Here is a 12,894-nt window from a genome sequence, read left to right on the forward strand (position 1 = left end):
CGTGACGGTATTTAGCCTTGGATGGAGTTTACCACCCGCTTTGGGCTGCATTCCCAAGCAACCCGACTCCGAGAAGAACCGTACCCCGGCGGGGCGGGGGCCTTTACCGGCCTCACACCGTCCACGGGCTAAGCCTCCATCAGAAGGACTTAGACCCCCGGCCCGCGCCGGGAGAGCGGTCTTCCGTACGCCACAATTCCCTCGCCCCGGCTGAGGGGACGGGGATTCGGCGCTGGGCTCTTCCCTCTTCGCTCGCCGCTACTGAGGGAATCCTTGTTAGTTTCTTTTCCTCCGCTTAGTAATATGCTTAAATTCAGCGGGTCGTCTCGCCTGATCTGAGGTCGAAGCTGGGTTTTTTGGAAGCGGCCGCCCCCGGGGGGGGGGGGGGGACTGGCCGGCGACCTAGGGTCGTCCCACGCCCCGCCTGCGATCCCGACTCCCTCCAGAGGGTACGAGCGAGACCCCCACGACGACGTCCGCCGAACCGAGCGGGCGAACCCCCCCTCGCGCGGGCAGCGGTGGTTTTGAAGCACCGGCAGCCGCGGAGGAGGACGCCCAGGACCTCGGAGCGACGAGGCGCCGCCCTTCCCCGGGGGGAAGACGGGAGCCTCTCCCCGAAAGGAGGGAGGGGAGACGGGACGGTCTGCGTTTAGGAGGACGGAGGCGGGGGGGCCTACGACGCTCCAGCCGCGGGGCCCGGAGGTCCCGATCGATAGCAAAGCAACCCTCAGACAGACGTAGCCCCGGGAGGAACCCGGGGCCGCAAAGTGCGTTCGAAGTGTCGATGATCAATGTGTCCTGCAATTCACATTAGTTCTCGCAGCTGGCTGCGTTCTTCATCGACTCACGAGCCGAGTGATCCACCGCTAAGAGTTGTACACTTGAGTGTTTTGTTTTTCGAGGCCGACCAACACAAACCGAGGCATGGTGTGGAAAAAAAATGGGTGTGGCGAGCCCCGGACGGGCGCCCCCTCCCCACCTGTCGGGGCGAGGGAGGAGGTCTTTAAACCCACGGTCCCCTTCCCCCCCCCCCCCGAGGAGGGGGGATACCAGAGAGCCTACGGGTACCCGTCTGGGTTGCAACTCTCGCCACTTTTGTTTTTCACCAAAGGGTGGTTTCAGGTCCGCCCTGGAGCGGACCCGAGGCATTTGGTTTTGTTTTCCTGGGACTAGGAGGCCCGGAGACCTGTAATGATCCTTACGCAGGTTCACCTACGGAAACCTTGTTACGACTTTTACTATCTCTAGATGGTCAAGTTTGATCGTCTTCTCGACGCTCCGCCAGAACCCAGCGAGGAGCTCCGGCGGGGCCGATCCAAGGACCTCACTAAACCACCCAATCGGTAGTAGCGACGGGCGGTGTGTACAAAGGGCAGGGACTTAATCAACGCAAGCTTATGACCCGCGCTTACTGGGAATTCCTCGTTGATGGGAAACAGTTTCAATCCCCAGTCCCGATCACGAGCGGGGTTCAGCAGGTTACCCGCGCCTCTCAGCGCAGGGTAGGCACACGCTGATCCGCCCATTGTGGCGCGCGTGCAGCCCCGGACATCTTAGGGCATCACAGACCTGTTATTGCTCCATCTCGCGTGGCTGAACGCCACTTGTCCCTCTAAGAAGTTGGACGCCGACCGCTCGGGGCCGCGTAACTAGTTAGCATGCCGGAGTCTCGTTCGTTATCGGAATGAACCAGACAAATCGCTCCACCAACTAAGAACGGCCATGCACCACCACCCACAGAATCGAGAAAGAGCTATCAATCTGTCAATCCTTTCCGTGTCCGGGCCGGGTGAGCTTTCCCGTGTTGAGTCAAATTAAGCCGCAGGCTCCACTCCTGGTGGTGCCCTTCCGTCAATTCCTTTAAGTTTCAGCTTTGCAACCATACTCCCCCCGGAACCCAAAGACTCGTGGATTCCCGCACGCTGCCCGGCGGGTCATGGGAATAACGCCGCCGGATCGCGGGTCGGCATTGTTTACGGTCGGAACTACGACGGTATCTGATCGCCTTCGAACCTCCGACTTTCGTTCTTGATTAATGAAAACATTCTTGGCAAATGCTTTCGCTCTCGTCCGTCTTGCGCCGGTCCAAGAATTTCACCTCTAGCGGCGCAATACGAATGCCCCCGGCCGTCCCTCTCAATCATGGCCCCGGGTTCCAGAAACCCACAAAATAGAACCGGAGTCCTATTCCATTATTCCTAGCTGCGGTATTCAGCGGCGACGGGCGGCCTGCTTTGAACACTCTAATTTTTTCAAAGTAAACGCTTCGGGCCCCGAGGACCGGACACCCAGTTAAGGGCATCCGGGGGGCGCCGTGAGGCAGGGGTCCGGGACAGGCAGTGGCTCGCCTTGCGGCGGACCGCCGGCCCGCTCCCGAGATCCAACTACGAGCTTTTTAACTGCAGCAACTTTAGTATACGCTATTGGAGCTGGAATTACCACGGCTGCTGGCACCAGACTTGCCCTCCAATGGGTCCTCGCCCATGGGTTTAGGATACGCTCATTCCAATTACAGGGCCTCGAAAGAGACCTGTATTGTTATTTTTCGTCACTACCTCTCCGTGTCGGAAATGGGTAATTTGCGCGCCTGCTGCCTTCCTTGGATGTGGTAGCCGTTTCTCAGGCTCCCTCTCCGGAATCGAACCCTGATTCCCCGTTACCCGTGGTCACCATGGTAGGCGCCGAATGTACCATCGAAAGTTGATAGGGCAGACATTCGAATGAGTCGTCGCCGCCGCGGAGGGCGCGCGATCGGCCCGAGGTTATTTAGAGTCACCAAAGCGGCCGGGGCGGCCGGAGCCGCACCCGGATGGGTTTTGGATCTGATAAATGCACGCGTCCCCGACCCCCCGAGGGGAGCCGGGTCGGCGCTCGTTTGCATGTATTAGCTCTGGAATTGCCACAGTTATCCAAGTAGCGGGTGGAGCGATCAAAGGAACCATAACTGATTTAATGACCCATTCGCAGTTTCACTGTACCGACCGTGTGCACTTAGACCTGCATGGCTTAATCTTTGAGACAAGCATATGCTACTGGCAGGATCAACCAGGTAAGCCGCCTTGGAAGGAGAACCGCGACACGCTGGCTTCCTACACACGGGTCTCGCTCCGCTCGTGGCCTGGGGCCCGAGGACGGCGCGGCCGCTCATAGGGCGCGTGCGGAACCCTCCTCCTCGGCAGAGGTGGGGGGTTTGTGGCCGCTGGGTCGAGGCCGTAACCGGGAAGGGTGCTTTTCGGGCGGGGAGGAGCGAGGCGTAGGTCGGTCTCGAAGACTGGACCGGGGGGTGTCGGCCACCCCGACCGTCCTATTCCGAAACCCACGCGCCCGCGTCCGCCGCCGCCGTCGCGGACATTCGTTTCAGACGGGCCATCTGAGTCTCCCGAGGTCGACGCGGCCTGCTTTCCCCGGAGGGAGGCCGCGTCTAGCGTCGACGCGCAGAGCGGGGAGGAGCAAGCTGCCCAAAGCGGTCTCGCGACCGGGCAGGGGCCGTCCCCAGGCGCGTCCAAAGTTCCAATCGACCAGGCTACCCCGAAAGTGCCGGCCCGGAGGAGGGGGAGCGCTCCTCCGGACCCCGGGCAACCCGGAGGCGCCCATTTTTTTCTCGTCCGTTGCCTTTTCTCCGATACCTTGTCCGAGCGGGGCCGTTGTCCCCTCCTCGACAAAACCCCGAAGGGCCGTTTTAGGACCGTCTTTGCTCCGACGGGAGCTCCGTCGCCGCGGACGGATTCTCACGTGCCCGACACAGAGGCACTCTCCCCGGTCGCCAGCCGGGGAGACTCGTGTACGTGGTGACCCGGGTGAACCGCACCGTTTCGGACTCTGTCCGTTTCTTTAGGAGGATCGCCTGCCTCCGGGGCGCCTTCCGCGGGCCGCCCGCCTTCTCTCACCTTGTCCGAGCAGGGCGCTTGTCCCCTCCTCGACAAAACCCCGAAGGGCCGTTTTAGGACCGTCTTTGCTCCGACCGGAGCTCCGTCACCGCCGACGGATTCGTACGTGCCCGACACCTAGGCACTCTCCCCGGTTGCCAGCCGGAGAGTCTCGCGTACGTGGGAATCTGGGTGGACCGCACCGTTTTGGACTCTGTCCGTTTTTTTTTCCTCCGCACTTTCCTCCGTGGGCGCCCGCCCTCCGTCACCTTGTCCGAGCGGGAGCGTTTGTCGCCCTCCTTGACAAAACCCCCAAGGTCCGTTTTAGGACCGACGTCGCTCCGACGGGAGCTCCGTCACGCGGACGGATTTGACCGTGCCCGAACCCGAGGCACTCTCCCTGGGAGTCTTCCAGGGAGGTAGGTCGTTGTGGGAATCTCGTTCGTCTGCAACGGACGGTGTCCGTTTTCAAAAAGTTTTCGGAGGTGCACCTTCCTCCGTCGCTCCAGGGGTGAGTCAAGTCCCCGGAGTCGTTTCGCCCTTTACCCAGACCGACAAGCGTATGGTTTTTTTTCTACCTCAGGATCGACCGAGGAGCCCCGGACGGCGAAACACCACGCGCGGGTTTCCTACACACGGGTCTCGCTCCGCTCGGCCCTGGGGCTCGAGGCGGCACGGCCGCTCATAGGGCGCGTGAGGAACCGTCCGTCAGGCGGGGCCAGGGTGGGAGGCCTCTGGATCAAGGCCGTAACCGGGAAAGGTGCTTTTCGGGCGGGGAGGAGCGGGGCGAAGGTCGGGCTCGAAGACTGGACCGGGGGGTGTCGGCCACCCCGACCGTCCGATTCCGAAACCCACGCGCCCGCGTCCGCCGCCGCCGTCGCGGACATTCGTTTCAGACGGGCCATCTGAGTCTCCCGAGAGTCGACACGGCCTGCTTTCCCCGGAGGGAGGCCGCGTCTAGCGTCGACGCGCAGAGCGGGGAGGAGCAAGCTGCCCAAAGCGGTCTTGCGACCGGGCAGGGGCCGTCCCCAGGCGCGTCCAAAGTTCCAATCGACCAGGCAACCCTGACAGTGACGGCCCGAAGGAGAGGGTGCGCCCCTCCGGGCCCCAGGCAACCCGGAGGCGCCCGTCTTCCGTTAACCTTGTCCGAGAAGAGTGTGGCGACGGTCCCCCACCTCCTCTACATCACCCCTAGCGTCCGTGTTCGGACCGTCTTTACTCCAGCAGGAGCGCCATCAAGCGTACGGATCTGACTTTGAGCAGGCCACGGTCGGGTCTGCGAGCACAGGGCTCTTGTTTGCATGCAAGATCTTGGACACTGTCCATTTTCTTACGGGGAGTGTTGTGTGTCTTTCACCCTCTGCTCGCCCAGGACGGTGCACCTTCACACACTGGATGCACGCCCAGGGCACCGGCGGTGAGTCTGGGTGTCCAAACCAGCCCCCGCGTTTACTGGAAGTCTCGCCCGCACAGAGTGCATTTTATCTGGGCTGAGCCAGACCGTTTCCCCACCCGGTCTGACCACCACGGTTCTCTGTTCCGTGGACCTCATTCGATCGGACACTGTCCGTAATTTCATTTTTCTTTCGGAGGTGCACCTTCCTCCGTCGCTCCAGGGGTGTCTCAAGCCCCTGGAGTCGTTTTGCCGTTTACCCAGACCGACGGTTCGACAAGCATATGGTTTTTGTTTTACCCCGGGATCAACCGAGGAGCCCCGGGACGGATGAACCTGCGACGCGCGGGTTTCCTACACACGGGTCTCGCTCCGCTCGGGCCTGGGCTCGAGGCGGCACGGCCGCTCATAGGGCGCGTGAGGAACCGTCCGCCGTGAGGGTGGGGGGTGGTAGGCCTCTGGATCGAGGCCGTAACGGGGAAGGGTGCTTTTCAAAGCGGGTGGGAGGCGCGGGGCGAAGTCAGGCTCTGTGCCGTGATGGGGGGCCCCCAACGAAACCCCGCCAACCGTCAAAGCCTGACGACGCTCCCGACGCCACCGCTGCGGACATCCGTTTTCAGACGGGCCATCTGAGTCTCCCGAGGTCGACGCGGCCTGCTTTCCCCGGAGGGGAGCTTGATTAGTGCCCAGGAAGTCTGCACCCTTCCTGGGATGCACTTAGAGAAGAAAACCAGCAGCCGTCATTTTCCTGGCCAACCCGGGCCTCCAAAAAAACCGCGCCACTGGTGCCCCGGAATCGACTTAGGTTTTGGGTTTCCCTGGTTCCCTCCACCGTGCGCACTGTGTAATCTGGATTTTTATACCCAAGCAGAGCACCACTTTAATTTACAGCCCGCAGGAGTTACACTTACCCTGTAACTACACAGAACAAGGGGGTAACAAGCCACCACTTTAATTTACAGCCCGCAGGAGTTAAACTTACCCTGTAACTACACAGAACAAGGGGGTAACAAGCCACCACTTTAATTTACAGCCCGCAGGAGTTAAACTTACCCTGTAACTACACAGAACAAGGGGGTAACAAGCCACCACTTTAATTTACAGCCCGCAGGAGTTAAACTTACCCTGTAACTACACAGAACAAGGGGGTAACAAGCCACCACTTGCTATGTAGCAATACGAAACAACACTATTTGCACTGTAATTACAGAGAACGGTACTGTTATCAAGAAAACAAAACAACAACAACAAAAGTTTTAATTACACAGTATATTTGCCCTGACATTTAAGTGTTGTTGCAATTCAATGGGATAAGGTAAGTACTAATTACCACATGGTACTGTCTAAATTAAAATCATAGAAACTAATTATTTTGACTTAGCATTAAGTAATCTAGTAAGAAAAGCCAATAAATTTAATTTTCATCCCACAGACGTCAAATTACCATGTAACATTGCACAAGAACATATTTAGCCAGAAATGTGATACATTTTATAAACAACACACGTACAATTTTTGCCTGGAATATATTAAAAGAATAGGTACCTGTTATTTTTTAAATAATTAAATAATTTGCTTGTATATCTGCTTGTTACCCCCTTATTACCCCAAACTTAACATATTGTTCCCTTATACCTACACGGAAGTACACTATAATTACAGAAACGTACATCGTAATTTCAGTGTACTTACGAATTTATTTGCAGGTTGTAGATCTGCTTGTTACCCCCTTATTACCCCAAACTTAACATATTGTTCCCTTATACCTACACGGAAGTACACTATAATTACAGAAACGTACACCGTAATTTCAGTGTACTTACCCAGTTGTTTGCGGGTCGTAAAAGAAAGTGTTACCGTTAAGTTTAATTAGAGAAGACATGGCTCTGCAAAGGGAGACAGAGGAGAGGAGAGCTCGAGAGCACAGGGAGAGAATGGACAGGCTGTTTGCTCTTCTTGAGCGGATGGTGGAGAAGCAGTATTTTTTTTTTTTTTTTTTTTAAAGAGGAAACTTAAGTTCTGTACAGTTTATTTTTGTAAACTAAGTTAAATAAAATTAGGTATTTCATTTATTTTTAAATCAGTTTATTTAAATGAGATATTAAACATTCTTTTTGCTCCATTTCTGTGCATTGCTTATTTTTAACAATTAACTTGATGTGTTGGGATATGAAATAAAAAGAAATAGGTCTGGACATTGTTACTTTTTTTAATGACAGGTGCAATTTCAGAAAAAAAAATTCAATACAATTTTTTGTCATAACATTTGAAAATTAAAATAATTATATACATAAATGTTAACATAAACTACATAAACTACTATTACATACATAAACTATTTAGAACATAACTAATTTTAATTAACAGTACATAAAACAAGACTTCAGCTGAGCAGGGAGACCCTGGTGGTGCTGCTGGACCTGGGTGGGCTCCACAATAGAGACCCTGGTAAGGCCTCTCTGCCGGTGGGACATCATCTAGGATGGTCTCCAGAGTGTTTGACTGCATATTTCCACTGTCCACTGCATTGTCTACCAACATGTTTGCAGGGCTGACTCAATCAACGACTGCAATCTCACTGAGATAATTTTAAAAAGAAGAAGAAAAAAAATTAACTCACATCCTCAAATCAAAGCGTAAAATATTTCAACATGTAAACCCATTCTATGGGCATTCGTTTTTAGTCTTGGGCATTATAGCTTTACGGTTCTCTGGCTTGCCTATTACAAGTAGTCGTGGTCAATGGGAACCTCCTCCAGGGCAGAAACCTCTGCAGACAACTGGTCTCACCAGGGATCACCGCTGACTGTCTCCGAAACATGCTCCCCCTCATCCTCTGCATCATCCTCCTCGTGCTCATCCTCCGGGGCCATGATGTCACCAACCCCAAGGCAGATGTTGTGGAGGATGGCACAGGCTGTAATGACCTGAAATGATAAAACAAAACAAAAAATTATATGGTCTGGAAAAAAAGAAGTTCATTAATTTTATGTTTTTTTGCAAATTTATTTTCAATTCACTTACATGAGGTACAAAGGTGTGGTGCACCTCCAGCGCTTTCAGGAAGATGGCCCTGAACCTGGTCTTTATCATCCCAAAAGCACGCTCAATAATCTCCTCCTGGAGGAGGGTACACTGACCTCCTGTACAGTGGGCTGTACCGGAGCACTCGTGCGGCATGCACTGACCCGGGCCAGCCCACGTAGGTGTCAATGAAGCGGCCCTGATGGTCACAAAGAGCCTGCAGGATTATGGATGGGAACAGTTTCCTGTTCCTGTAGCACTGACCATCAGGGCCGCTTGGAGGCTTGATGCGGACATGGCAGCCGTCGATTGCTCCTGCAGCTTTCAAGAAAGCTCGGTGTCTGGCCAGCCCTGCAAACCCACGGCAAACTGCCTCCAGGTCCTCTGGGGTGTTGGGGAAGTGAATGACTTGGTGGCGAATGGCCACTTCCTCCTATTTGTCTCTATTGTCCATCCGTGTTGCCGTTCAGTCCTCAACAGGTCCAGCAGAACTCTCAGGGCCTCCCTGCTCAACCGACAATGAGGTCGTGTGTCCATATCATTAAAAAACCTGTCCAGCATGGGCACTCTCAGGTTTATCCCGCAGTACAGGGATCTGGTCTGATTTACGGAAACAAACAAAACAGTTTTAGTAAAGTACTTTTAGTAAGTAGGCTATTAATGGCACATTGGGGAAATATTACTAGTTACATTTAAAACCTTACTTATGTACAAGTGTTATCTTGAATACTTGTACTTAAGATATCACGAGTAAAAGTAAATGTATTCTGCATAAAAAACCCTCGTCAGGGTTTTTAGATATGATGTTGTTGCATTAATATTACTGCTGCACTATGTGTATGTTGCATGTTAATTCTGAATATGTTGAAGGGCGTTATATTTAAAGTACTTTACTGTTAAGTAGTTTACTATACAACACTGCATCATATTAAAAGATGTTTTTGCAGTGTTGCTGTCCTGTGTGAGATAAAAAAAAACTCATTACTTCACATTTATACGTGAATACTTAACGAATGTACTACTTGCTTATACAGTCACCCACATCTTATTTTTAAAAATTATTTATTTTCACAATATTAAGGAATTGTTGCTAACTACAGATGCGTCCCATGTCAAAGGCTGCATCCGAATGTGAGCGGGAGTGTCGTTGCAGGATTGTTTACAAAAATAGGTATATTTCACTTTATTTATTTATTTTTTTGTGTTTTATGCTTAACTGCGTTAAAACAAAACACGTTGGAAACATGGCTAAATAAGATCAACATAATCAAGAGAGTAAACTCCATAAAAATCGCATCTTCGTAAGGTTGGCTATAAATGAACATTTGAACAGCTTTATGTGTATTTTGTATTTTCATAAGTATCGTTAGATTACTCAAGTACACCCAATACTTATGTACATTTTAAAGTGTACTGCAGCAATTAAGGACGCAACTTAATTGGGATGCAACAACCCAGATTACCTTACCTGGTCATGGTCTTGACCAAGCCGGAGATACATCACACGGCGGCGCCGGGGACGAAACATCCCCATCATCTCCTCCAATAAAACATTAAAGATAAAAATAAAAATGATGAGGTCTTGCTCCATTTTATTATTCTAATTGATCCAAGTAATGCCTTGTAGGATGGCAGCTCTCCAGTCACAGCGTTGCTAGGCGACAGCATAATGGGGAACACCTGGTGGCGCAGATCATACGAAGGCTAGACTCGGAGCGTCCTTCGAAGGCGGGGTAGGCTGGGTCCTTCGAAAGACGCAACCTTCACATTGGCTGACTAGATTACTATACTGTCAGAGAGGCTGGGGGCTTTTTGAGTATGCTTGAAGAAGAGGCTTTCTGTTTTTTTCTGGCACTGTTCCACAAGATCATGCCACACGTGGACATGCTTTTAAACCAGCTGCAGAAAAGGAACATCGACCCTGTCTTCATTAAAGCACTTGTCCAGAGGTTCACAGACAGCATGCAAACGATCAGGTAAATAACTGTATTTACTATTGGCTGATAAATCTTTTGTTTTTAGAAATGTGTTTTGCTTATTTCCAGCTGTGTGTCTAAATGTGCCTAGTCATCCAAGTGGATGATTATCATAGAGCCCATTACAATTATATGTGTTTTAGTATTTTAAAAGCAAAGAGACCATTAGATTTGGATAATAATGTATGTTATCAGTAGTTATCAAACACAGTTTCTAACAACAGGCTTATTCTGGTGTCTACCAGGTCAATTTCAAGCAGAGGCCTAGTTGTTATTAAGGATTAACTTTATTGTCATTTAGACTATTACCGTATTTTCCGCACTATAAGGCGCACCGGATTATAAGGTGCACCTTAAATGAATGACCTATTTTGAACATTTACTGTATATAGGGCGCACCGGATTGTAAGCCGCATAAGATACTGCAGTCAAACGTTTGACTGGGTTTGCGTTATGCATCCACTAGATGTGCTAAAAGGCAATGTAGTGAGTGCGCGGCGCCGGAAGCGGGGCGTTTATTAGTAAGCGTGAGCGCGCTGGGGCGGGCACGTAACTTACATTCGCAGCGTGACTCGTATGAGTATTCATGTGCGGCGGCTCGCTGACAGCAACAGCTGGCTGTTTTGAATGAGACGACCCGGTTACTGTGAACGGGGAACGCTTTATGAACATTCTGTGACACGCAAGCAGCGCCGGGGAGAGTGTGTCTGTTCGTATGTCTGTTAGTAAGAGTGAGCGCTCGTGAGCGGGCACATAACCTGATTTATTCGACGTTATTAACCAATTGATCCAATTGATCCATATATAAGGCGCCCCGGATTATAAGGCGCACTGTCGTTTTTTGAGAAAATTAAAGGCTTTTAAGTGCGCCTTATAGTGCGGAAAATACGGTACACAGGAAAAATGCACATCAGAATGCATCCAGCTCATAAATATAGTAGAACAATGATATAAATTTAATTATGTAGCCTACCTCACAGGGCTAGACATAGTCCTTATGTGTGTATATGAGTCAGTGGATGTGCACGTGTAGGAGTAAAGAAGTCTGATGGCAGGTTATCAACTTAAACTTTATTTTTTTGACCAGGGCCTCTATTCCCTCTCTGTGTGGGGACGGTGCATCGGACCAGCAGCAGCCTATAAAGCGACGGAGGATACTGGGAACAGGAGAACAACAAAGGCTGGCTACTGAGGTAAGTTGAGATATAACAGTCAGTGTGTCCTCTACAAAGATTTTTTGGCCTGTGGTGGCAAGTAGCTACGTAATAAAAAAAAACCTTAAGGATGGCATATTGCCACATCTGACTGATCGATTGGTGGAGCAGGTGGTCTGCAATTTATATTTGTATCCTTATTATTGTTAGCTCAGTAGATTCCAGGTTTATGAAAAAGCAGTCACAAGCAGCAAAATAATAGTAGTTTTCATTGGAAAGAAATTCAGTGCGTAAGGAATCATCACATGTGACCGAAAATATGTGGTTTATATATTGAAATTAAACCTCGTTTTGTAACGGAAACCAATTGGGAGTTAGTGAGAAGTAAACGTAGTTTAAAGTGCAATTAGGAATAATGGTGTTAAAACCTTTAGTAATCATACTTGACTCGTTCAGTCAGAATCACTTTCATTAAAATAGCTTTATTGCAAGTTTAAGCTGATGAATCTTTTACAGGTATGTGATACTATCCTGACCCATGCCGAGGAGCGGTTCTCCTTCACCCAGCACCTCATCAGTGCAACACTTTTGCATGGAGAGCTGTTCCCACAACACTGTGTGAAGTTCCCTGACACAGTGCAGGTATACCCAGTGCTGAACAAGGCCAAGCTCAAAACAGAACTGTCCCTCATCTATGAGAGTGACGAGTTCAAGGCTTGCAGTGGTGCAGTGCCTCTGTACCAGTTTTTCATGGAGAACAACCTTCAGAGCACTTTCACAGAGACTGTCAGTCTTCTCAAGATCCTCATCACCACACCCATGACAACAGCTGAGTCTGAGAGGTGCTTCTCAACTTTAAAGAGGATTAAGACCTTCCTGAGAAACACCATGGCACAGGATCGCCTGAATGCTCTAGCGATGCTCTCCATGGAGAAGAAACTTATCAGGGAAATTCCTGACTTCAACAATAGGGTCATTGAGAGGTTTGCCACTCAGAAGGAGAGAAGGGCAAAATTCCTGTACAAATATGATCACAAACACACACACACACACGCACACACACACACACACACACACACACACACACACACACACACACACACACACACACACACACACACACACACAGCAGCCCCGACCACATGTTTCTTTGTATATAGTAATTTTGTAAATAGAAATTTTGTCTTAAAGGGATAGTTCACCCAAAAATGAAAATTAGCCTTTATTAGACACGTGGAGCACTTTAATCATGAATAGATGCGCTTTAATGGACTTCCAAAGTCAAACAGCCATTCACTCCCATTATAACGCTTGGAAGAGCTAGGACATTTTTTAATATACAGGTGAAACTCGAAAGATTGTGCAAAAGTTATAATTTTGATGATAATGGCTTATAGCTTATGAAAAACCCAAATTTGAAATCTCATAAAATTAGATTATTACATGAAATCAATAAAAAAAAGAATTTTAAATACAGAAAT

General features: G+C 50.5%; 2 non-coding genes and 1 pseudogene across 2 annotated transcripts; all 3 read right to left on the bottom strand.

The window, feature by feature from the left end:
• The window catches only part of LOC143718671 (28S ribosomal RNA), a 7,194-nt pseudogene extending 6,850 nt beyond the window's left edge, over positions 1-344 (bottom strand).
• A 377-nt stretch (positions 345-721) lies between these two features.
• LOC143718672 (5.8S ribosomal RNA) lies at positions 722-875 on the bottom strand. Its single transcript, XR_013196483.1, has one exon. It is a non-coding gene; the product is annotated as a 5.8S ribosomal RNA (ribosomal RNA).
• A 314-nt stretch (positions 876-1,189) lies between these two features.
• On the bottom strand, positions 1,190-3,052 carry LOC143718670 (18S ribosomal RNA). The gene has a single exon (XR_013196482.1). It is a non-coding gene; the product is annotated as an 18S ribosomal RNA (ribosomal RNA).
• Between the last annotated feature and the right edge of the window lie 9,842 nt (positions 3,053-12,894).

The sequence above is a fragment of the Siphateles boraxobius genome, unplaced genomic scaffold, assembly GCF_051911475.1.
Source record: "Siphateles boraxobius isolate OS27281-9 unplaced genomic scaffold, OSU_SipBor_1 61, whole genome shotgun sequence".
Taxonomy (NCBI): Eukaryota; Metazoa; Chordata; class Actinopteri; order Cypriniformes; family Leuciscidae; genus Siphateles; species Siphateles boraxobius.